Consider the following 25,688-nt stretch of genomic DNA (forward strand, 5'->3'; position numbering starts at 1 on the left):
AACTCACCAGGAGTATTAGCAGGGTCCAGCCTCACACCAGCAGGAACAGGCCTGGCTGCTGAGCTCCTGCTGCCTCCTGCTGCCTTCTGCACACCCTGCCTGCCTGGGAGGGCTGTGGGGCAGGGACACAGGTCATTCTGGGCACCAGCAGCCACATTTCTTTCAAGAACTTTAACTTCTTCCTGTCCCCACTAGGGGACAAACCTCCACTCTGATGCTGCTAGTGCACAGGGCTACTGACAGTCTGAGGACTCTCAGGGGAGAAGATTGGGGACAGCTCTGAAGTTACACCCTCTCTCCCCCTCCCATCCTTTCTCCCTGGATTCTGGGCTCCTCCATTGTCTCTCCTCTGCCCTTCTGCCTGGGTTTTCTCTGTCCTGTCCCCTCCTACTCTGAGTTCACACCTGTCACTCCTCACTTCCCACATGGCTGTCCTCATTTAGGTCACAACCCTGTTCTCCTGCACATCCTGGCCCTTGGCCTGCCTCTGTCTCCACCCCTTGGATTTTCATGGGAGAGTCAATGATGGTGCCTGGTGGTCTTTAGAGACCAGAAACTAGAAGAGCAGGTGTTTGGGGCTGTATGTGTGGATGCCATGATTCTCTGTTTGCAGAGTCCCTGCATCATATCAGCTGTGACCTGCCAGAGGCATCTCTGTCTGCCCAGTCAGAGGAGTTGCCAGCAGCAACTGTGGGTGGGTTTGTCCTGGGCCATGCAGCCACTGAGCCAGCTGTCCTGTCCTGTGTAGAAGCAGCAGGGAGGAAGCTAACCTTGCCCAGCTCTGGACACAGAACTTCTGTCCCCTTGGGCTCAAGAACAACTGCCAGTCTGTATGACACCTGCTCCTATCTGTAAACATAGCCCCATGGGTCACATCCTGATCAATGGGAAGGTCACTGTTCCAGCAGCAGGAGGACCCTGTGCAGGTCCTGAACTTCATGGTGCTCATGTTCAGTTCTGAGCCTTGGGTTTAGGCAAGAGATGCCAGCTTTACCTGCCTAGGCTCAAGGTGTCTGAACTTAGAGTCCCATCGGCAGGGTGGCACACACCTATAGTCCTGGACATCTTGAGACTGAAGGAGGAGGACTGCAGGTTCAAGGGCACCCCAGGAAAATCATAGAATCACTGAATATAAATAAAATGAAACCTATTTGGATGTAGTTCATGCTGGCCTAGCATATAAGAAACACTGTGTAGATCACCAGAACTGACAAAGTAACAAAGGAAAAAGAAAAAAAAAATCACACATTAAACCAAAAGTCAAGACATATCTATGTGCAGACATATACTCATACGAGAGATGCAGAGTAAACACAGATATATCCACATAATTTATCTCCTAAATATTATGTATGTGGCATATAATATTCCTTTAATTAATTTCAAAGCATTTTGAACTCTGGCTTAGAAGAGCCTCTGGTGGTCTTTGCTAACCATCCTCTCAGGTCCAGCAGGGTTTCTGCCCCAGGACAGTGGACTCATCACAAAATGCAGCCACCCCACAGGGCCACACCCAACATGGACTCCTGGTCTCTGAACCTCCCCTGGCTGTAGCCTCTCTCCTTGTCTCAGTCCAGGGTGTGGAGCACCTTCCTCCCCTGGACCTGTTGCCCGATAGCCTGAGGGCATGGCCTCTGCTTCCCCAGGTCCTCAGCCCCACTGCCCAGGAGAGCTGTGTCCTAACAGCCCAGGGCCAGAGCCTGCAACTCTGGGGCAGCCCCACCTGAGCTCAGCCTGGCTGAGCCCCTGCCCAGCTTCTCCCATCTACAGCTATGGGCCAGGCTACATGGTCAGTGACCACATGGACTCCATTTTACCCTGAGACTCCACCTCCTGTAAGAAGTGCTTCTCCCATCTGAATCCTGGCCTCTGTGCCCATCCACAGGGGCTGGCACAGCAGTTTGACAACACAAAATGGCAATTCTTATACAATGTAAAGTTGTTCTCTTTGTGGTCCCCACATTTTCTGGGCCATGCATCCTGTGAGAGAATAGTCATCTAGATGTTGGTGACCATTCTTTAACTTGTGCTCAACTAGCCTGTTTTTGACCCACTTCCCTGCTGCTTATGATTTTAGATCTTGTGTTGTTTGTTTGTGGTTTTGAATCAGCAACAACCACTTTTGATTAATGTGCTGCCATTTTTTACTTCTGGGTAAAAAAGTGGACTCACACCCCTGGAAGGGGTCCAAGATGCAGACTTGCCACCTGCCCCTTGGCCCACCAGCTCATGTCCCCCGCTTTATGATCGATGGGGTGATTTATTGCAATCTCTCCATGACACTACTACACAAGCAAAATCCTTCCTTCCTCTAAAGCTCTGTACACATTCTCACAATTGTCCACTTGCAGGTTGTCACCTTGCTAAGGAGAAACTTGACCTGAATGTAGTTTTCCCAGCCCCACAGTAAAGATTTTATTGTAGTCTCTCTTCCCCAAGGAACTTAACACAAGCACAGGGATATTTAAAATACGGTGAAGCTTTTAAAACTTCTTCTTTTCCTTTAATTTACTGATAACCAGTTCTGTCCTGCTGTTTGTGGTAGGAACAGGTGAGCCCTCCCAGACCAGGGCAGGAGGAAGTATCAGGGGACACACCTGATGATCCCAGAAATGATATGTAAGTGAGGGAAGGAAGGAGGGGCTGGGGCTCTGACTCAGAGATAGAGGACATGCACAGCATGCACCAGGCCTTGGATTCAATCATCAGCACTAAAGAGGGAAATTAAAAAAAAGAAAAAGAGAGAAAAGGGGAAAAAAGTTTGTGGACAGTTATTGGGAATGCTTTTTGATAACTTTGAGAAGAACAAGGGTGAGAAATTTTACTTGCTTTATTTCTGGAAAAGTTACAAGAGAACCTGATGGGGGACATGATGTTTAGAGACACTGCAGCCCTCTTGAGGTCATGAGGCATTACTAGGGCTTAAAAACACATGTGGTAATACTGGTAAAGCAGAATTATATACAGAGTCTGGATCTTTACTTTGTTTACCAAGATGCTGACCATGCGCTATATTCTCCAAATTTCAATCTTTAAAGTTTTTACAAGAACTCTTGTTTGTAAAGTTATTCTTACTTCTCCTAAAAGATAGTTAAGTTGAAGAACATGGCTGGCCTTAGACCTGCTGTTCTGGAGAAGATGGGCATCATTATGGGTATGAGTGTGCTCTGTGGGACTCTGAGGCAGGGAGGGCTGAGTCCATGGGTGGGGCCCTTCTTCCCTGACTGTTACCCATGCTGTGCCAATGTCCAGAAACCCCAAACACCTCAGTGAGTTTATACATCTTCCTCTCTTGCTGCCTTCATTTCTGTTTTTACTTCCAAAGCATAAACTATCCCCTTGCTTCTGTAATGTCCCCTCGTCCTCCAAGAATCACCAACACAGAACTGTGCTTAAGACACAAGGACAGCCTGTCCTGAACCAGAAAGTGACTACAGATCACCTATCACAGCTTAGGGGGCTGACTGTGTCCTGTGGCCCCAGGGAACCATGTTCACCCCAAGCAAATCTGAGCTACCCTGGTCTGACCTGGGACACCTGGACACACTGAGCCTGTGTTGATTGACCAGGAGGAGGCTCCCTGCAGCTCTGCCTAGCCTGCCCAGCCCTGATGATTTGCATGTGCCCACAGCACAGCCCACTGCCCTGAGGACTTCTTAAGAGGCTGTTCATATCCTGTGTAGGAGTCATTCCTGTCAGGACACAGCATGGCCATGATTACACCTGCTCAGATCCTGTGGTTCCTGCTGCTCTGCCTTCCAGGTGAGGGGGAACAGTCTTGGGGATTTACTAATCAGAGTGTAGTCAGTGCTGCCTGGCTACTCAGGAAAGTCCTCTTGGAACATCACTATTTACAAGGATATTTCTTTTATGGTTCCAATGGCAGGTGTTAGAAGTGACATAACGATGACCCAGTCTTCATCCTCCTTGCCTGTGTCTCAAGGAGACAGAGTCACAATCACATGTAGGGCCAGTGAGGATATTTTTGGTTATTTATATTGGTATCAGCAGAAACCAGGTAATCCTCCTAAGCTCCTCATCTATTGTGCAGAGAAGTTACTTTAAAATTTCAGGTGACTTACACCCTGTTTAGCATGAAGAATAACCCCCCAATAAGATGCTTGCTGTCACTCCTGATGAGCCATTATTCTGACTACATTCTGGGAATAGTCACCTAACCTGTGCCATTTTTTAATGCTAATCCATTAAAGTCAAGTCTAGGTCCTCCCCACCCCCTTGACATTAACTGTGGGAAAATCCCTGTGATTCCTGGAGTGAGCTCATGCAGAGGTGACAGGGTAAGATGGAAACTTGGTAGTGGACATCAGGATGATGTCCATGAATTATAACTTGACAGAAATCTGCTGATTACTGACAATATTATCTTCATCTTAACATAAATTAATCTATCTACTTGTTCACTCTTCCATCAATGATTTTTGGCATAAAAATATCAGCATCAAAAATACAGATATATATCTCAGTTAAGGGCATTTCATTAATGACTTTCACTCATTACTATATATATAAATCATTTTTTGAACAATCACTTTTCAGTATAGCACAGATTTAATCCCAAACAGAGCAAAACACTTTATTGATGATGATATTTCTGCAGTGTGCCTCCTGCCAGACACACTCATAAATTATCTCCACAAAAAATTTCATATTGGAGATCATCATATGTTATACTATGGAGTTGTGCACCATGATTGTTGTGACCAAATGTAAAACAGCCTGAGTGAGAGGGGACCTTCTGTGGGGCACTCAAGGCTGCCTGTGTGTGAGTTCTAGCGCAGGATGTGAAGATGCTGATTTCAACTTCTGCTCCAATTACTCTAGAAACATGCCCGACCTTCCCCTCTCCTTCTAGGGTCAGAGCTGAGGAGAGACAGTTGTAACTAGCCACCTCGTCCTGATGTCAGATGGCTGCATGAGTCAGTCCTCAGCAACCAACCTCCTTCTCAGGATGGACCTCCCATCAAGCACCACCTTCCTGGGGTGTCTGAGTCCTCCTTTGTGGGGAACAATAAACCTTAGCTGACATTTTAACTACAAACTGTATTTTTATCATTTCAAAAGATGCTTGTTGCTCTTGTAACTTTCCTTTTCATTGACCAGTTGATCTTTTTCAACTGTGAAAGTTGTACCTGAATTTTAGCGGAGTTCACTATATTTTTGTGCAATATGAAAGGCAGGACATCCTCTTGGGTTTCAGGGTTTCCAGCTACATGGCAGAGTTTGCAGGAATAAGCAACAGCCCTCACACAGGACAGGGCAGGTGCACCTGAGCCAGTTTGTGACCCAGGCACTGCTGTCCTCATGGTTATAGGAACCAAGGCCTGCAGGAAAGAGTAACTGAAGGAAGGAAAGGGAGCAGAATCATTTCAATCCCTGTTGAATTCTGTATGGAGTCTTCTGTGATGTGTGTATGTGGTGTGTGTGGCTGTTCCTCTGTGTGAATCAGGGAAGGGCCAGGGACATTGGGAGATTATCTGAGAGGGGAGGAAGGAGCCCCATGACCAATGGGGGACAGCAACAGCAAGACCAGAAGGGGCACTTGGGAAAAGCAGGGACCTCAAGATCTCGAAAAAACATTGTTCATTGAAACAAAAAAAATATATTTCCATTTTTTTTTTACTTCTATAGTCTGCAAAATCAACCAGGCATACAGTGATTGATAACCTTTTCAAAATAAAAATCACTAGTTAATTGACCACAGTCTACATCCTGGATGAGCTGACTTTCAACAGTGCTGTGAAGACATAACTGTGCATGATTTTCTTTACTTCCAATCCTATTCTTCCCCCTCACATGGGACTTTCTGATCTGTCTCCAGTTTGAGATACAAACTATTTTCTCTTTCAACTTGACCTCCACAGTGTTTGCTGTCCCAAGAGGGTTCCTATGTAGGTGACCTTAGACACCTTCACTTCCCCCTCCTATCTCCATGTCCTCTGTACCTGTGTTAGTGGCTGGGATGAGTCACAGCTGTGATGTGCTGAACCTCCCAGGCCACAACAGACTCCAGGCCACATCCAGGGACCAAGCTCCTGACACATCCTCCCCTGCAGAGCCCCAGGGTCACCATCCTCCTGGTCCACCTCCAAGTGGGTCTGTTCTGGATACAAAAATAATGTAAGAGAACTGGATTAAAAAAGAAAAATCAAAGCTGCTCTTGCCTGGGCAGAGGACACACCAGTCACACATGACCCTGGAGCCCCAGGACTCCTACAGGGAAGATGGGGGTCTGAGCAGGGTCCTCAGGGGGCAAGGAGTAGGTCCCTCCCTTGCTCAGAACCTGCAGAGGCTGAGGAGAGAGGCCCAGCATCTGGTGGCACCTGGAGCTGCAGCACCTCTGGGACCTTCCCTGCTACTCCCCTTGGGTATTGTGCACCCCACCCAACTGCTGAGTGCTGTCCTGGACCTGAGAGCCCCTGGCAGTTGCTAAGGGTCATAAAATTTTCTAATTGTCACACTCCTCACCTTAGACATTTACCATTTATTTCTGGTGAGTCTTTCAAAGCCTGAGCATTTGGCAAGAGAAGGCACAGATTCTACACATGGAGTTTCTCGTGTCCACCCCAGCCATCAGTGTCATCTGCCACAGAAGGTGTGAACCTCTTCCTATGGAGCCCTTGACTCTCTGGGACCCCAGGGTTAGGGTGAAGATGCCCTCTGTGCTCACCCCTCCCAGGAGTTCCTCTGTCCCCCCTGTGGGCACATGTCTTAGCACAGGTGCTGTGGCTGGCACAGGATTCTCTCTCCTTGGTCCTTCCTGAGCAACCTTCCAGGAAAGAAGGACTGGGCAGTGTTAATGGCAGATGTCCTTCAGGAATGACATTGATGAATGGGGTTGACAGCTGGTGGCCCAGGGTGGTAGTGAACTTTTCACACTGTGACCAAAAGACCAGAGAAGAACACATTCAGAAGAGGGACATTTACTTGGTGCTCATGGTTTCAGTGTTCAGTCCATGATCAGCCACTCCACTGCCCTGGGCCTGAGGTGAGGCAGGGCATCATGGCTCCTTGTGGCGAGCCGCTTCTGCGGACTGTGGTCGCCATTACAAGATGGCGCTGGCCTTGTGGTGGTCTGTGATAAACAACTCCTTCTTTGGGAGAGTTGGCACATGGTTCTTTGACACCCTACGAGAAAGCTCCACGTGGCAGCTTCGCATTGGGTGTTTGGATACTTTATTAAGGCTGGGAGGGGCTTCTGGGAGATGAGAAGAACTCTCGAGAGCTTGAATAAACAGCTGTAAGAAGATTCCCGGTGTTGCGTCTTCCTTGCGGGCAAGGGGGTCGCGACAAGTGGTGCCGAGACCCGGGAAAATCAAAACTTGCAAGTCGTCAGAGGTGGTGCACTGAACAGTCCCGGTAAGTGGGACCCCATAGTCCCGGTGAGTGGGACCCGACAGTCCCGTGGGTGGGACCCGACAGTCCCCGTGGGTGGGACCCGACAGTCCCGGTGAGTGGGACACGATAGTCCCGGTGGGCGGGACCTGATAGTCCCGGTTAGTGGGACCCACAATCAAAGCGGAGTCAGCTCCTCTACAAAGACAGAGAGAGCCTCATATTTTATTGCAGCTGCACTGTGTACTTTTCTTTTGTTTCTGTGTACTTTCGTTTTGTCCTCTGTATCTGTTCTGTTGCTGTGTCATGGGTGTCACATCTTCAAGCCCGCTTCTTCTGGCACTAGACGGCCTGTTACGTTCCAAAGGCCTGAAAGTGAAACATAGTATCTTACAGAGATTTTTGCAGAAAGTAGATGTTGCTGCACCGTGGTTTGCATATTCGGGCAGCCTTACTATGCCTTGTTGGGATAAATTGGGCAAGGATCTTGACTTTGCTTGTGAGCAGGGCATATTGGAGGGTGGGGTGATTCCCCTTTGGAAGATAGTCCGTAGTTGCCTCACAGATGGCAGATGTCATGACGCACTTGCTAAAGGACAGGAGGTTTTAGAAAAGTTACATGAGGAGAAATCGGAGACGGCAGGCAGTGCGATATCTCAGGAGGATGGGAGTGTGCGGAGCGTGAAACAGGGGAGGAGACGATTATCTCTGACAAAAGGTGAGGTATCTCGGGAGGATGGGAGCGTGCGGAGCGAGAAGCAGGGGAGGAAACGCTTGTATCCAGATCTCAGTGCGCTGCGCACACCCCCATGTGGAAGTGGGTCAGAAGAAGAGGAGGATGAGGAGGAGGAGCTTGGGAGGCTGTCTCGCCAGCTAGGGAGTTTAGCTGCTGGAGAAGGGAACGAAGATAGACCGGGGCTCAAGAAATGTGATCCTCCGGACCCACCGCCGTATGGTGGGGGTGTTTCGGGGAGAGCTTTCCACGCTCAAACATGGAAGGCTGTTAACGCTGAGATGGGTCTTGCTTATCCAGTTTTTCAGGATGAGAATAGGGGAAGATTTTCGGAGCCTTTAGATTTCAAAATTGTGAAGACCCTGGCAGAGTCTGTACGCACTTATGGGGTGGATGCCGCCTTCACATTAACTCAGGTGGAGAGTCTGTCTAGATTCTGTATGACTCCCTCTGATTGGGCTAGCCTTGTTCGGGCTTGTGTTTCTCCGGGCAAGTATTTGGACTGGAGAGCATTTGTGCTAGAGGGCGCAATAGAGCAGGCCGCCCAAAACCATGCAGCAGGACATCCTCATTGGGATAAGGACATGCTTTTGGGGCAAGGTAGATTTGCTAATCAACAGACAGGATTCCCTCCTGAGGTATATGATCAAATTAATAACATTTGCATTCGGGCATGGAAGTCACTTCCAAATAGAGGAGAAGTGTCTGGTAATTTGACCAAGATTTTACAAGGCCCTACAGAACCCTTTTCAGATTTCGTAGCAAGGATGGTGGATGCTGCTGGAAAGATTTTTGGGGATCCTGATAGAGCCATGCCCCTTGTTAAGCAATTGGTCTTTGAGCAATGCACCAAGGAATGTAAAGCAGCAATCGCTCCTTATAAGAACAAAGGCATAGAAGTATGGATGAAAGTGTGTAGAGAGATTGGAGGGCCTTTAACTAATGCAGGTCTTGCAGCTGCTGTCCTTCGGATTGCAAAAGGGGGCAATCCTGCCGCCAGAACATGCTTCCATTGTGGTCAACCCGGTCATATCAGACGTGAGTGTCCCAAAAATGTCAATTTTACTGGACCTCCTCACGGTGGCCCTTCCACTGGCCTTCGATCACCGGGATTGTGTCCAAGGTGCAAAAGGGGGAAGCATTGGGCAAAAGAGTGTACATCAGTGAGGGACATCCATGGACAGCTTATTTCAGCTGGGCCAAAAAACGGCCGACGGGGCCCCCGACCCCAGGGCCCGCAAATATATGGGGCAGTGGAGAATGTCACACCCGAACCCGAGACATGGCCATCTCTACGCCATCCCATGAAACGCGGAGAGCCACTACAGGTGCCGCGGGATTGGACCTCTGTTCCACCTCCAGACTCGTGTTAACACCTAAGATGGGAGTCCAATTGGTGGAAACTGAGTTCAAAGGGCCTCTACCACCTGGCACTGTAGGTTTGCTAATTGGACGTGCATCTTCCATTTTGCAAGGTCTTCATGTTTTCCCTGGAGTCATAAGTCCTGATACTGTAGGGATAGTAAAGGTTATGGTGGAAGCTCCAAAAGACATTGTGTCCATCTCCCCAGGAGATCGGATTGCTCAATTACTGGTTTTGCCTAGTTTACATGATCATTTCCCTGCAGACTCAAAGTCACGGACAGGGAATGAGATTGGTACCACCGGAGGGAATTGTGCTTATTTGTCACTAGATATGAGTAATCGCCCTACTTTGGAATTAAACATAGAAGGTAAATCAATTGTGGGCTTACTTGATACAGGTGCAGATCGTAGCATCATTGCACTTAAGGACTGGTCTAAGGGATGGCCAGTGCAGACTTCTGATCAATCTCTGAGAGGACTTGGATATGCCCAGGCTCCTCAGGTTAGCTGTAGACATCTTTCCTGGAAGGACCCGGAAGGACATCATGGTACTTTTCAGCCTTATGTACTTAATTTACCTATCTCTTTATGGGGCCGTGACCTGATGAAAGACATGGGGTTCACTCTTAGTAATGACTATTCCCCAGTGTCCCAACAAATTATGCAAAATATGGGGTATAGGCCAGGTTTAGGACTAGGAAAACATTTACAGGGACGTAAGCATCCTGTACAAGGTCATCAAAAGCTTGACAGATTTGGTCTGGGTTTTTCCTAGGGGCCGCTGAGGCTCAAATACCCATAACATGGCTCACCGAGGAGCCTGTTTGGGTGCCTCAGTGGCCTCTTCCCTCGGTTAAACTGGCAGCAGCCCATGCTCTAGTTAAAGAACAACTTGACTTGGGTCACATCCAACCCTCTACTTCTCCATGGAATACTCCCATATTTGTCATTAGGAAAAAATCAGGGAAGTGGCGCCTACTGCATGATCTACGAGCGGTTAATGCTCAAATGCAACCTATGGGGCCCATTCAGAGAGGGCTGCCTCTGCTCTCTTCTGTTCCTCAAGGCTGGCACATTATTGTTATTGACATTAAAGACTGTTTCTTTTCTATTCCTTTACATCCTAAAGACTCACAGCGTTTTGCCTTTACCCTTCCCTCGTGTAACCACGAGGAACCAGATCAAAGGTTTGAGTGGATAGTGTTGCCGCAGGGAATGGCTAATAGTCCCACAATGTGTCAGATGTATGTAGGGAAGACACTTGTGCCCCTCAGACAAAAGTACTCCTCCATCAAGATCATTCATTATATGGATGATGTATTATTGGCTGCTAAATCAGAACAAACAGTTCATGAGGCCTATGACGACCTCGTGAAGTTGTTAGCACAATGTGGGCTGCATATAGCACCTGAAAAGGTTCAAACAGGAGATTCTATTAAGTATTTGGGAGCAACAATTGGGTATGACAAATTACAACCACAAAAAATCACCATACGAACTCAGGATCTTCAAACTCTAAATGATTTTCAGAAACTGCTGGGAGATATTAATTGGATACGAGGATATTTACATATTTCTAATGTTGTACTACAGCCTTTGTATGCTACTCTTAAAGGTGATCCAGATCTTACTTCCCCTCATAGCCTCACCAAAGAGGCTAGAGCGGCCCTTATGACAGTAGAAGAAGCTATACAACATGCCACTTTATGCAGGCTCCAGAGTGATAAACCTTTTCAATTATGTGTGCTTGCCACTATGCGGCAGCCTACTGGAGTACTATGGCAAGATGGACCTTTGCTATGGATACACCCACATGTATCCCCAGGAAAATCCTTAGAATATTATCCTGATGCTGTTGCAGCATTAGCACTTAAAGGGATTCAACAAAGCATTCAATTTTTCGGACAATCACCTTCTTCTCTTATTATACCCTATACTAAAGCTCAACTTAATGTTTTGTGTGCTACTCTAGATAACTGGGCTATTCTATGTTGTTCGTTTCAAGGGGATATTGATAATCATTACCCTTCTCATCCGTTACTCCATTTTGTTAAGGAACATCCTATTATTTTCCCTAAAGTAACTTCATCCAGTCCAATTCCGGGGGCTGTTAATATTTTTACTGATGGTTCCAAGTCTGGAATGGGAGCTTATGTCATTAATGATTCTCCCCCTGTCCAGCATCAATTTGCTCCTGGAAATCCACAATGGGTAGAACTGCAAATTGTTATTGAGGTGTTTAAACAGTGTTCTTTTCCTTTTAATCTCATTTCGGACTCCATCTATGTGGTGCAAGCACTAAAAATCCTAGAGGCTGTGGGAGCTATTAGTGATGCCCGTAATGTATCTGCTTACTTTAATCAGCTTCGACAGCTTATCTGTAGCCGCACTGCTCCTTTTTATCCAATGCACATCCGGGCTCACACCTCTCTCCCTGGTCCATTATCACAGGGTAATGCCTGTGCGGACTCAGCCACTCGAGGTCAGTTGATCTGTTTGGCTTCCTCCTTAGAAGAGGCTAAATTGTTTCACCAAAATTTCCATGTTAATGCTTTAACACTGCGCAGGCGTTTTTCCATTTCTAGAGCAGATGCTCGGCAGATAGTATTGCACTGTCCCCATTGTGTCACATTTCTTCATCCCCCTACTTATGGAGTGAACCCACGGGGGTTAAAGCCACTGGTTGTCTGGCAAATGGATGTGACACATATACCTGACTTTGGTAACCTCAAGTATGTCCATGTTTCTGTTGATACGTGCTCTGGAGTTATTCCTGCTTCTGCGTTATCAGGAGAAAAGGCACGTAATGTCATCACTCATTGCCTGGAAGCCTGGGCGGCGTGGGGTGCGCCCACGTCCCTTAAGACTGACAATGGACCTGCTTATACTGGCAGACAATTCACGTCCTTTTGTTCTACTATGGGAGTGCAACTTACTCATGGTCTGCCTTACAATCCTCAAGGACAAGGCATTGTTGAGCGTGCTCATCGCACCTTAAAGGAAACTTTACAAAAACAAAAGGGGGGAATAGGAGCTGGACATACTCCTAAAGAATGCTTGTCCTTAGCTCTCTTTACTATTAATTTTTTGAATTTGGATATTCATGGTCGCTCTGCGGCCGATAGACATGTGTTCCCTCAGCCCTCTGTGATTGGCTATGTTAAGTGGAAAGATGTTCTTACGGGCCAATGGAACGGCCCCGACCCCGTGCTGACATGGGCACGAGGATCCGTATGTGTTTTTCCCCAGGATCGCACGGAACCATTGTGGGTCCCTGAACGCCTGACAAGAAGAGTCCTGACGCCAGCTACCCAGCAACAAGAATTACCACGGCAATCCCGCGATGAGGATCTTCATTCTGCTGAGTGCTCTGGCTCTGGTGCTGATGCCGATGACACAGACGACACCAATGCAATGGTGGGCGGTGGCACGGGCTTGGCCAATGCCGATGCCGGTTCACGGTAATTCAAGTGTCCTTCCCACTCTTTTCTCTACCTCGTGTGAGATGTCTGCGCCCTGTGCCTCTCCTAGAGGGGACGTGGAACGCATTTACAATCAATCTCAAGTTAATCTCACAGGAGTGTTTTGTTTTAGCCTTGGGAACGCTCATTGTATCCGTCTTAAGACCAAGAATTTGACTAACTGGGACAATCCATTGCAGTCCAGTCAAGTCTCAGGGAGCATTCTCAGTGCTGTATTGGGCCAAGTAGTCTCAGGGGAACAATCAGGCTCAGGAACCTCCGTAAATAGCTCTGCTTTAACCATAACTACCTTGGCTAGTATCTCCGAGGTACTAATTCCAATGCCCCCATATTCTAGTGGACTTCCTTATGCCACTCATTTTAAGGCTTCTCCTTACTGTACCCCTAATCTTGGTTTCCCCCCAACATTCACGCCTTGTCAGGATTATTCTTGGGAGAAACGTCAAGTTACTAAAGGTTTCTCCCTTTCCCCCTCTCTTAAGAGGTATGTTTATGACTTTAGCAACAGTGCCAACTCCTCTACAGGAGTGGGTTGGTCCTGGTTTCAATGGCTGATTTCCAACACAAAGGGGGCTTCAGCTGATATTTCTGCACTGGCTCAATTGCTGGGAGCCAAAAGTTGGTTGGCTAATGTTTCTGGCACTGTTTACGAGAGTGAGCGAGGTAGTAGACTCACATCTGTTTCGTTCAACTCTCTGTTGGATAATGCCACATTGCCCCCTGCAGCGGTTTGTGTTCAATCTCCATTCTTACTCCTTTTGGCTAATGACACCTCGTCAGAAATGCTAGATTGTTTTAATGTTAATTGTTTCTTATCTGAATGTTGGGATGGTTCTTCGGCTGTAGCAGTGGTTATGAAAATTCCAACCTTTGTTCCAATCCCAGTTATTGCGGACCCTGATAAATTCCCCATTGTTGAGTTACTTAGAGTCCGCAGGGATTTTGGAATCACAGCTGCTATAGTGACAGCCGTGGCGGTATCTGCTGCTGCAGCGGTCGCGGCCGGAGTGGCCATGGCCAATCAAGTGCAGACTGCTGCCTCCGTTAATCAAGTTGTTCAACAAACTTCTATGATACTTGAGTCCCAAAATGCAATTAATCAACATATTTTGTCAGGGATCTTAGCTGCCAACCAAAGAATAGATTTACTCCAAGCTCAGGTAGAAGAATTGGCTGATTTGGTGCTTTTGGGCTGTGTTGATCAACGTGCACATTTATGCATAACCTCTGTCAGATTTAATGATTCCAGGAATGCCTCCCGTATCATCGGAGAATACTTGGCCGGAAATTGGTCCATGGCAGCGGAAGACATGATCCAGTCTCAACTAACCCAGATAGCTGTCTTGAATAGTACCCACGTTGATCCCATAACGTTGGGTCAATTCACTGATTGGATATCTTCTGCCTTTTCCTTTTTTAAAGAGTGGGTGGGGGTAGGCATTTTTGGTGCAATGTGTTGCTTCGGTATGGTTCTCTGCTTGTGGTTTCTCTGCCGCCTTAAGGCCCGCAATGCTCGCGATAAAGCTATGATTATACAAGCACTTGCAGCTTTGGAAACTGGCAACTCACCTCAAGTTTGGCTTACACAAATTAAATAGTAAACCTTTGACATGGTCGTTGCACCCCAAGTTTTACGGACATTGCACTGGGAATGACATGTCCTTCCTTGTTATTCTCCTAGTGTTGGAAAGCCCTTGCACTCTGCCGGCTTTACTGCCATTGCACACAGATGGGTTTCCACGCTAGTACTTTTCTATCGCTCTATGACCCGTGCCTTTCTTTTAGGGTGTTGCCAACTTGTTTGTCGTTGTATTTCTATACAGCCACAGTTCAGCCTCAGAGACCTAATCATGACTGGCTGAGTAGATACCATTAAACGCCTTGGCAACAACGAGCTGATCTTGTAGTACCCAGAGACGGGCAACTTTCACGCTTGCACTGCAACCTAAGACAGGGGAATGGGGCCTCCCCAAAGACGGGTAAGCAATGTAAGGGCAGTGAACGACCTAAGACAGGGGCTACTTGATTCCCTTTGACGTGCTATAAACAGAAGGAAAAAACTGCTGGCAGTGGATTCCCCCCGGCCCCCAGGGCTTGGATCCAGCCCTGATTTGTATGCACGTCAAGGAGGCCAGCTCACAGGGCCTTAACAGCTTTGTGGTGTCTGTTTTCATATTCAGCCAATAACGGTCATGTGGGAACGTCCTGACCTGCTTGGGTCTGATGAGGTTCCTGGTTGAAGGCTTCGTATGAGTAATGGCGATTCACCTCTACTCTTGCCTGTTTTGTTTTTAGTAAACGAAAGGGGGAACTGTGGCGAGCCGCTTCTGCGGACTGTGGTCGCCATTACAAGATGGCGCTGGCCTTGTGGTGGTCTGTGATAAACAACTCCTTCTTTGGGAGAGTTGGCACATGGTTCTTTGACACCCTACGAGAAAGCTCCACGTGGCAGCTTCGCATTGGGTGTTTGGATACTTTATTAAGGCTGGGAGGGGCTTCTGGGAGATGAGAAGAACTCTCGAGAGCTTGAATAAACAGCTGTAAGAAGATTCCCGGTGTTGCGTCTTCCTTGCGGGCAAGGGGGTCGCGATAGCTCCTCCAGGCACTTTATCTGTTTCTGAGTTATTTCTGGGTTTGGGGTGTGTCTGCCTTGACCTTTGTCAAATGCTTATACTGGAGTATGTTCCTCCATGGCCTGAGTCAGGGATTCCTTGGGAGACTGGAGATAGCACTGGGAAAATCCAGGGGTTGCCCCTCACTGTTCCTTTACAAACAGCAGGGGGCACTTCAGTGACACTGAAGGCTTCTTTGACAGAATGTCATACCCAAGACTAAACACGAATAAATGTCTGGAGACAAAATTGTTTTTGGATCTGTTGTGACTGGACCTTTCAAAATGTCCCTGATTGGAAATAATGACATTCCAAGTGGATACAAATCAGCTGGTCTCTGCTCAGCAGGGGGCTCCCAGTCATCCACATGGCCCAACACAAGAACCCATCAGCCATCCTCCCAGCCTTTCCAGTGATGTTCCTGCAGGTGTCATCAGCCAGGGCTCACAAGGCTCCTGATAATTCTGAGCATCCAGCCACCAGGCAGAATGACCACAGATGGGCCCTCATCTACCCCACATGGTCAAGTACTGTGGAGGCTTTTTAGGGATCCTGCACTGTACTGTGGGGAGCACAGATGCACCCTTCCCAGGCCTCAGACACTGAATTCAGTGCAGTATTGAAGAAAGCATTTGAATCTTCCTGTCATCATCAGGTTGAAACCTCATAACTACAGGACACACCTGAATTGGAGAGATAGAGACACTCCCCCGCCACCATCCCTGCAGGCCTGCCATGGTCCTGTGAGGCATTTTAATGGAAGCTGAGATATGAACTGAGGGCTTGAGGACACTTCTCTCTGTTCTCACCACCTCTGTCCCCCTGATGTGTGCCAACGACCCTGCAGATGCCCAAGGGAGGGAAAATAGTCACTGTCTGTTGACCCAAACCTCTGTAGACTCTATTTTCTCTAATATGAAGTTGACTACCTGCCTCTTCAGAGACTCTTGGAAAAAGCACCAGGTGCTGCCATATGCTCCAGATGTGGCCAGTGGCCAGGCTCCTTCCCACCTGGAAACAGGTCCACTCACCCTGAAAGCCAAGGACATTTTTGGAATGAAAGTTCAGGGAGGGAAGGCAGTTAGACAACAAACATTGCGGATATAATGGTGAAATCACACAAATAGGAACAATCTTCAGGATAAGTGGGCATTCCTAGGGACACACTTGTTGCTAAGGGTTCAGTGGATTTGACAGAAGGTTCACAGTCATTAAGTTTGAATGCCCTCAGGGTTGGTTGTTGTTATTATTATTATTATTAAATGACTCCAAATAACACTCAAGAGTATGGAGCAGAGTGTTTTGGTTTTGGCCTATGTTAACTGATTAATTTCCATATCTGCAAATCCCCTGCATTCTCCATCCCTTCTAATTAAAATGTGATATTTTGGAACATTTTATTAATTTCAAAGCACTGATGGTGACTAGAACTGGTCAACCAAGTTGTCCTTGAACCACAGAAAAACTGCAGAGCTGGAACCCAAGCACCATGAGTCTCTGGTCCCTCCATTTCTGCCTAGAGAGTGTTGAGCAGCAGAATATTGTGTGGCTTCGGGTTCCAGACATGGTGGAGGAATCCCAATTCCTGAACTGCTAACATGTAGCTGGAAACTGTTTTATTTTATGATGGAACCATGGTTCAGGAGAGTGCCAGAAATCCACTTAGGACTATTAACCTAAGGAAAGAAACAAGCACAACAGCAAAGCATGTTTCACAACGTGCAAGAAAGCCTGTGTTGCTCTAGCAATGACTGTGGACAGGAAACTCCTCAGGGTGTTCCTCTGCATGTGGCCACTAGAGGGGGCCAGCACACAGCACTGAAGGCAGAGAGGGGCCACAAGTCCTTGGAAATCATGTCCAGTGGACACTGATCCTGGGGTGATGGTCACTAGTACTTCATCATCCCCTTTCTTTAATCCCCTAGGTTTTATTACGGGGCCTGGAGGATGCAGATGAATAAGGAAGTGGACATACCCAAGATGTCACCCAGGAACGATGATTTAGGAGTCCAGGTGTGTGGACTTCTCTGGGGAAAGTGTTGCCAGGCAGCCCTGGTGGGTGTGGGCATCTGCCTTCTGCCTGTTGGCTGAGAGGTGTGAAGCTCCCAGAGAGAGATCTGGTCATGCTCTCTGCATCTGCAGGTCTCTGGGGCTGTTTCAGTGTGTTTGTTGCAGTGGATCTGGCAGCCATGTCCCCTGGACACAGCAGCCTGGGGGCTGGGGTGCCACTGTCCATCACACTTATGGTGGCACATGGCAGAGCACATGCTTATAAACCAGCACACCGTGTGTCAGACCCACTGACAATCTGCAATTCCTGGTACAGCAGAGATGATTAAAGAAAGACATACACACACACACACACACACATACATCCAGTAGAAATGAGCACCGTCTTTATTTTTTTTCTCTCTTTCTTTTATACAGCATTGTTAATTATAACAAGGGGAAAGAAAAAGCACCCTTTTGTCAGCTTAATCCTTATAAGCATGGATAAACATTCTCAGGAAAACTTTGTTTATGGTCACAGTGCTCCATATTTCTTATCAATTAACTTGTGGTTAGTTATTCCCAGGCAAACACAAACACACACACACACACACACACACACACACACACACACACATATATATATATATATATATATATATATATATATATATAAATTTTAAACTTGGCAGAACATTCTCTTCTTTTCTTAAGATAGCAACATGGACACAGTTCAAAGAGTTCATACTTTCTCACAGAACTCCTTGTTTTGCTAAGCACAGCAAAACTTAACTGTTTGTGTGTGTGAGCTCACAGTTCCCCCTTAAATAACAGCTATTCCCCTTCTCAGTCTATTCCCTAAAGACCTAACAAGAGCATGCTACAGGGACACTGCTACATCAATGTTCATAGCAGCACAATTCACGATAGCAAGATTGTGGAACCAACCTAGAAGCCCTTCAATAGATGAATGGATTAAAAAATGTGGCATCTATACACAATGGAGTATTACTCTGCATTAAGAAATGACAAAATCATAGAATTTGGAGGGAAATGGATGGCATTAGAGCAGATTATGCTAAGTGAAGCTAGTCAATCCTTAAAAAACAAATGCCAAATGTCTTCTTTGATATAAGGGGAGTAATCAAGGACAGGGTAGAGATGAAGAGCTGGAGAAGAAGATTAACATTAAACAGGGATGATAGGTGGGAGGGAAAGGGAGAGTTAAGGGAAATTGCATGGAATTGGAAGGTGAGCCTCAGGGTTATACACAATTACATATAAGAGGAAAGGAGGAGTAGGATAAAAATTATATAAGTGGAAGAAACGATTTATAGTAGAGGGGGTGGAGAGAGGGGAGGGGAGGGGAGGGGAGGGGAGGGGAGGGGAGGGGGGGATAGTGGAGAATGGGATAGACAGCAGAATACATCAGTCACTAGAAAGGCAACTTATAAATCAATGGAAATGTAACTGATGTGACACAGCAATCTGTATACGGGGTAAAAATGGGAGTTCATAACCCACTTAAATCAATCTGTGAAATATGGTATATTAAGTTCTATGTAATGTTTTGAACAACCAACAATAAAATATTATAAAAAAAAATAACAATGACGGCGATTGTGCCTGTCTTAGGTTGTGAACCATACTGCAACATTCTTACCCATCATGGAGGACTTCCATTGATGGGAAATGAAAGCCTCTGTCTTAGGTTGATATGCACAGTGATTCATCTTAGCTGTCATTGGCAACAATCTCCAAACAGTAGGGGGGCATATGAAATCATCACAAGAGGATGAGATAAGAGACAAGTGATCATACAACAACCAATGACACAAACAAGTATAGACATGCCAAGTATCAAACTCATTAATTTTAACCAGGAAATATTAGGAAGCCAGGATGTTAAACATGAAAATAATTTTTCATTTCTTTCAGATTGTCTGATATTATCAATCATTTCTTTCAAATGGTGAATTTCTGTATCAATAGGTACACTGTTATCTGTCAGATTAAAACAACACATATTTTTTACTTGAATAAATTTTTTATGGTGTAACAATAGTAAAAAAATTATAGCAGCTCTATTATCCAAAACTCTTTGTCATAAAACCTGCTGTTCTTTATTCAACAAGGCTAGAGCAGTAGATGTACGATTAATGTTTTTTGCCATTACACATGCTAATTTCATAGCTGTCTTATAAGCTGCTACTGCCAATCCAGGGATCCCCACAAGGGAACAGGTCAATGTATCAAACTCTGCTTTAGATAATAAGTTTATATCATCCTTACAGTCCTATGTCAGCATAGCCATTCTTCGTAAGCAAGGAGAAGGATGTTCAGGAAGCAAATCACCAATGGAGGGAAGGAAAACTGTGAGACAACTAAGACAGCAATATGTTCAATGAGTCATACTTGTCAGTATGTAGTTGAATGTATAATTTCCACAGGAAAAAAAAAACAGCCTCTTGGAAGTGGGACATGTCCATAACTTGAAGGAATCGCAAAGGAATTATTACATGCAAAGGAAGGTCCCATAGATCTACATTTAGTTGCACAATTGTGAAACTCAGTGCAGGTGTCATTATCTGTTACAATAACAGTAGTGCTTATAACTTGAACTGCATTGCTGAGTAGGTGGTAAGAAGGGGTGCCCCAATTAGAATAATCAGCATAAGTAATAGTTTTATCAAAATTGGAGAAAAAGTCATATATTTTATTTCTTCTGTTGGATGACGGACAGGTAGTAAACAGGAACACAATACTGCTCCTAGATGGACATCTTGTTTTAGGCAGATATTATCAGTCCCTGCCAATTGAGCCAATCTCAGCCATACATTGGTATGATTGAAAGAGGCAACTTCCACAGCTCCAAAAAGGAGAAAAAAAGATTAGGGACAGCATCTATAAGATAAATAAAACAAACCAAAGAGGTAAGAGCATTCATGATGTAGTTTTAGAAGAGTCAAACCATATCAAATGAGAAGGAATCCATCGAGGTCTGGGATCATTTTGTGGAAAAACACAGGCAGCTCCTTTTCCCCACATTAATACAGGATCAGCACCCATCCATTGTCCTGTTAAAACATCTTTGCACCTTACAAGTGGATGGGCTGTTTGTCCCTTAGCATGCCATAAGCGATCTACAGCTGTCAATTTTGTAGCTGGGTCTACAGTTTAAAAATTTAAAATAAATAATACATGTGCTAAACAAGAGCAGGGACTGCCGCTACTCCCCCCTTTTGTTTTTGACAGATATGTTTTAAGAGATGATGAGCTCATTCTACTATACCCTGTCCTTGAGGGTTATAAGGAATACCTGTCATGTGTTTTACATCATAAGTGTGAAGAAATCTTGTAAATGATGTACTAGTAATGCTGGTCCATTATCTGTTTTAATATGTTTAGGGAGACCATAATAGAAAAAGCTTCCATATAGTGAGCAATTACATCTTTGACCCTTTTTCCTGAATGAGGAGAAACATAAATGAAATGAGAGTAAGTACCTATAGACACATGAACATATGCTAATTTGCCAAAAGAAGGATAATGAGTAATATCCATTTGTCATAAATGACCCGGTAAAAGGCCTCTGGAATTAATTTCAAAATTAGGAGAGTGTATCTGTGCAGAGCAGAGAAAACAATTGCAAATAATTTGCGAAGTTGCTTTACAAGAAATTGTACAATGATGAGCTAAAGAAGAAGCATTAGGGTGAAATTGAAAATGTAAAGTTTGGGGAACCATAGATAGAAAGGCAGACATTTTGGAGGCTAAATCCGTGGCAGCATTTTTTTTTTTTTTTTTACTAAGTGGTCCTGGTAAAGTTGAATGACCTTTGTGCCTAAGAGAGAAACCTTTAATTCTGTTACTCAGGGCTGGATAATCATACTAGCAAACACCAAGCCTACCTGTGTAGGTTAGAAATATCTGTAGGCCTTAAACTAAAAACTTTTGTCTCTGGAAGCTCCTCTTAATAGTTTTTTCTTTTTTTTTTTTTTTTAATAGTTGTCAGGCATTTTTGTCTGAGAATCCTTCTTTGTAGCGTTCAGTCTTAACTTATCTTACTTATCTCAGGCTAACATAAGGTGTATACCTCAAATAATAATAATAATAATAATAATAATAATAATAATAATAATAATAATTATTATTATTATTATTATTATTATTATTATTAAAAATGTCTAGGAATGGTTGTGTTTTGGTTTTAAATGTCTTTACTGAGTGTTTAAGATGAAGCAGTCAAACTGACTTTTGTTTTTATCTACTATGAATAGTCAGCTGAGTTTTTATGGGAGTCATTTTTGGGGAAACTTTACAGTAGCTTTTTAGTTTTGCTAGTGTCATTTGCGCTAGGATGGGTCCAGGTCTTGCTTGACCATGTGGCTTCCCTCAGAAGCATCAGGGATGTCTCCCTTTTCTAATTACCCTCCTCTTTATTGTAAATGCTCTTATTTGCTTTTTGTTCTCCAGTGATCTCATTAATCTTCCTGATCGACATGTCATGTGGCTCAGAGTTGCAAAGCTCTTTACAGAAGTTCCCTGTTCCCTGATTTAGACTGACTTAGAGGGCAAGAGCCAAATATTGGTTTTCTTGGCCCTTTTTATTTAACTTTAATTTTAAATCTTTATCTTAAACATCCAGTAAATAAATTTTAACAGCCTTATATTAAGAGTACTGGGCTTTACTGTCTATAACTTTATAATTATTTATCTTTCTTATTAATTGGGGGTCTATATTATCCTATCCATCTTGTAGGTGATGGCTTATTATCTTAAATTAAGCCAGGTTGTGTGTTTTTAAAGCAGTACCTTTGTAAAACATTAACAGGCAATCTTCAGGACATTTATAAGAAAGACATTTATAAGAAAATTACAAAATAAAATTAACAAGAGTGAAAACATATTTAATTTGTGTAAAAGCTACCTTGAATTTTGGCTGAGTTATACATTATATCCCCTCTTTGAACATAACTTTTGAGCATAACTTTTAATGAACTAAAATCTGGCCTACTGCTTTTCTAGTCATTTTTACATGTAGTAAGATGGGACACAGAGCCTTATCTCAGGTAAGGCAGGACTCTTCATAAAACTTAAGTAGTGTAGTTATGAAGCTGATCTTTGTCTTTTAAATATCATTTTACAAAGTTTATATAAATTGTTTGAGGTCACATGAACATTAGCTAACACCATATGATATCACATTTATAACATGAATTAAAGGCTGAAAATTATCAACCATTTGTGGAAAGGCAGTAAAATATTTTGTGTTTTTTAATATTAACCTTTACATAGATTGGGCTGTCTTTAACTTAAAAACACATTCAAAAATTCTGAATAAATTTATTAGCCCCAAATTGATTTTGAAAAAAAAAATCCCGTTTTCTAAAGCAATATTTTAGGAAATGTGCCTCTTGTACATTTCCAGAGACCCTAGAAGAGAAAGCTGGAGGAATTCTAGTGCAGCAGACCCCAAGTGGAAGTGGTGGGCTTTTCCTTTTTGTGATTAACTTGACCAATATTAGAGAGAAGGTTGAAAGACAATCAAGGGTCCCCTGAGCTGGAAGGCTGGGAAATGGCCTGTGAGGGTTTTCTGAGGTGATGGTCTGAAAGTGGATGGTGAGAAGAGCACAGAGGTCAGCTCTGGTGACTGTGATGGACAGTCCAGTAGATATTTTATTGAAGATCAAGACAAATAATATGGTATTATGCAAAAATGTGGATGTGTAACCGATGTGATTCTGCAACTTGTATTTGGGGTAAAAAATGGGAGTTCATAACCCACTTGAATCAAATGTATGGAAGATGATATGTCATGAGCTTTGTAATGTTTTGAACAACCAATAAAAAAAATAAAGACAAATAGATAGGATTCAAGAGCTGAGAGCAGGTAGTGAAGAGACCATGCAGAGCCCAGTGAGGCTGTGGAGGGAAATTGAAGGCTGAATCATGTGGATCTCGGTGATGCTACTCTTCTGACAGTTCTGAGGAGCATTTTCCCATGGAGACAATGACATAATGACAAGAACAGAGATGTTGAGTGTCAGTGGTCAAGGGATCATCTTGATTAACCAGAAGTCACACCTGCAAGTAGAGTGCTGCTGTTGTCAGAGCTTCACTGATGTGAAATGTGAGGTGAGGGCAGCTGAAGAAAATCCACCCATGTCCCTTGATCTTTGGGACACCTCTTTCCCCAACCTGATGGCCTGACTCAGGATCAGCATGACAGCCAGGCCACTGGGTGGACACTGTGCAGCTGTGGTGAAGATGTCACAGCTGGATGATGGGGACTCCATGGGAACATGGAGCAGCACAGTGCAGGACCTACCTGGAGATAAGAGGAAGATCAGGAGAGCAAGAGTTCACCTGCTGGAAGAAGTGGCAGATTTACAGGTGAAAGGTTGTCCCCCTGTTAAGGAGATAAGGCCTGAGCAGGCTGGCAATGTGCATGTGCAGGCAGGATGGTCACATAGCACAGAGGATCATGGGAGGCAGAGCTCCTGTCTGCTGAACAGCACCACCATCTGCCTCAGGGTTCTGGTGACACTGCACCAAGGGGGACAGAGCCTGGCTCTTCTCCTTGCACTTGAGGTTTACCTGTACCCACTGCCAGAACTAGAGAGTGTTGCTCTTCACTAAGTCTCACAAGGGATGAGGTTTCTGGCTCCTCCCATTCTGCCATGGGTTCCAGAGCCATATCTGTGCCTGGGACAGATCCCTGGGAAGCTCTGCCTCAGTGTGACCTAGAGGGAGTCACGCAGCCTCATTTGGTTTCTCTGCCTCCTATTCTTCTGGCTCCCTGTGGAGGGACTGGTGCTAATTGTTTTCATGAAAAAGATTATGGCTCTAAGGTCAGGCAGCCTTTGAGCTCAGCAGAGCACTCCTCATGAATCTCTGCAACTACTTCCAGGAGGAATACCCCAACTTAATTCCTGCAGCCTGCACATCAGTCATGGTAATTCACAGAACAGCAAATCTTGGCTTTTATCCTCTGAGCAATGAGACTCCATGTGCCAAAGCATAGAAGTCCAGCTGCTCCTCTGAGGGGACTGGAAGGGGACTGAGGTCTTCTGCCAGCTCCCCTGGATCTCAGGATGCTGCACCCAGCACACTTGGTATGTATTCATGAGAAGCACTAGTAAGTCAGAGGAGAGCCTGGGTCAGTCCAAGGTCACCCACCATACCTCCCACAGCCCATCTTCCTGTAGACGTCATAGACACAGAGCAAAATAATCAGGGACCTTATAATATTGTGGGTGGATGAAAGTCCCTGATCTCTGCCATGTGCTGTCCCCGAACATTGCAATCATGGGCAAATGAACCCACAGGAAAACACACACACACAAGCATGTGCTGTGAGCAGACTGGTCTGTCCTGTAGAGGAAATCATTGTGCACTGGGTACCCACAGTGTGGTGACCATTGAAGGACAGCAAGTGGACCAGGACCTCTGCAGAGTCTCCCAGGTCAGTGACTGAACCTTTGGGGGTCTGTGGCTCAGATTCTTGGTTGGTCACATTCATAGTCTCCTCCTGGCTCCAGAGAGGGGATGGGCATGGTCTAGAGCCCAGCTCTTCAGAAGCTGAGGACACCCTCTTAAAATTAAGAAAGAGAAGGTGGAAATGAGTGGATTCAGATCTTCAGCTGTGCTCAGGATGGAGAAGTCAGTCCTTCCTTCCCTACAGACAGCTCTCTCCACATAACTGCAGTGCACCTGTGACCAGGACATGGACATTTCTGCCCTGTCCCATTCCATCTCCATATCATTTCACATGTGCCTAGTGGCACCCTAGTGTCTTCTGTAGCAAATGGTCCAGTGGAGACCCCCAGCTGCTGTGGAGCCAGGTCTTTTCAGCCTCCTTCAGCCTGGAGTGGCAGCCTCTGCTTCCTTGGATCTCCTGGTCCTGTCTCTGTTGAAGGTGCTGTGCCAGTGGCCCTATAGAATACCCTCACAGAGTATGCAGTGTCCCTCAGTACTGAATTCTGCTCCTGCATCCAGCATTTTGGTCACTCTGATGCCATAAAGAGGCACCCCACTGGGCAGCTTCACATCAGAAATGCATTTTCCCATGACTGTGGGATCTCAGGCCAACATTGAGGCACCAGCAGGTCATTCTGCTCTCTCTTGGCTCACAGAGGGCTGTCCTCCTGT

The sequence above is a fragment of the Spermophilus citellus genome (assembly GCF_964194105.1).
Source record: "Spermophilus citellus genome assembly, chromosome: 13".
In the NCBI taxonomy this organism is placed as follows: domain Eukaryota; kingdom Metazoa; phylum Chordata; class Mammalia; order Rodentia; family Sciuridae; genus Spermophilus; species Spermophilus citellus.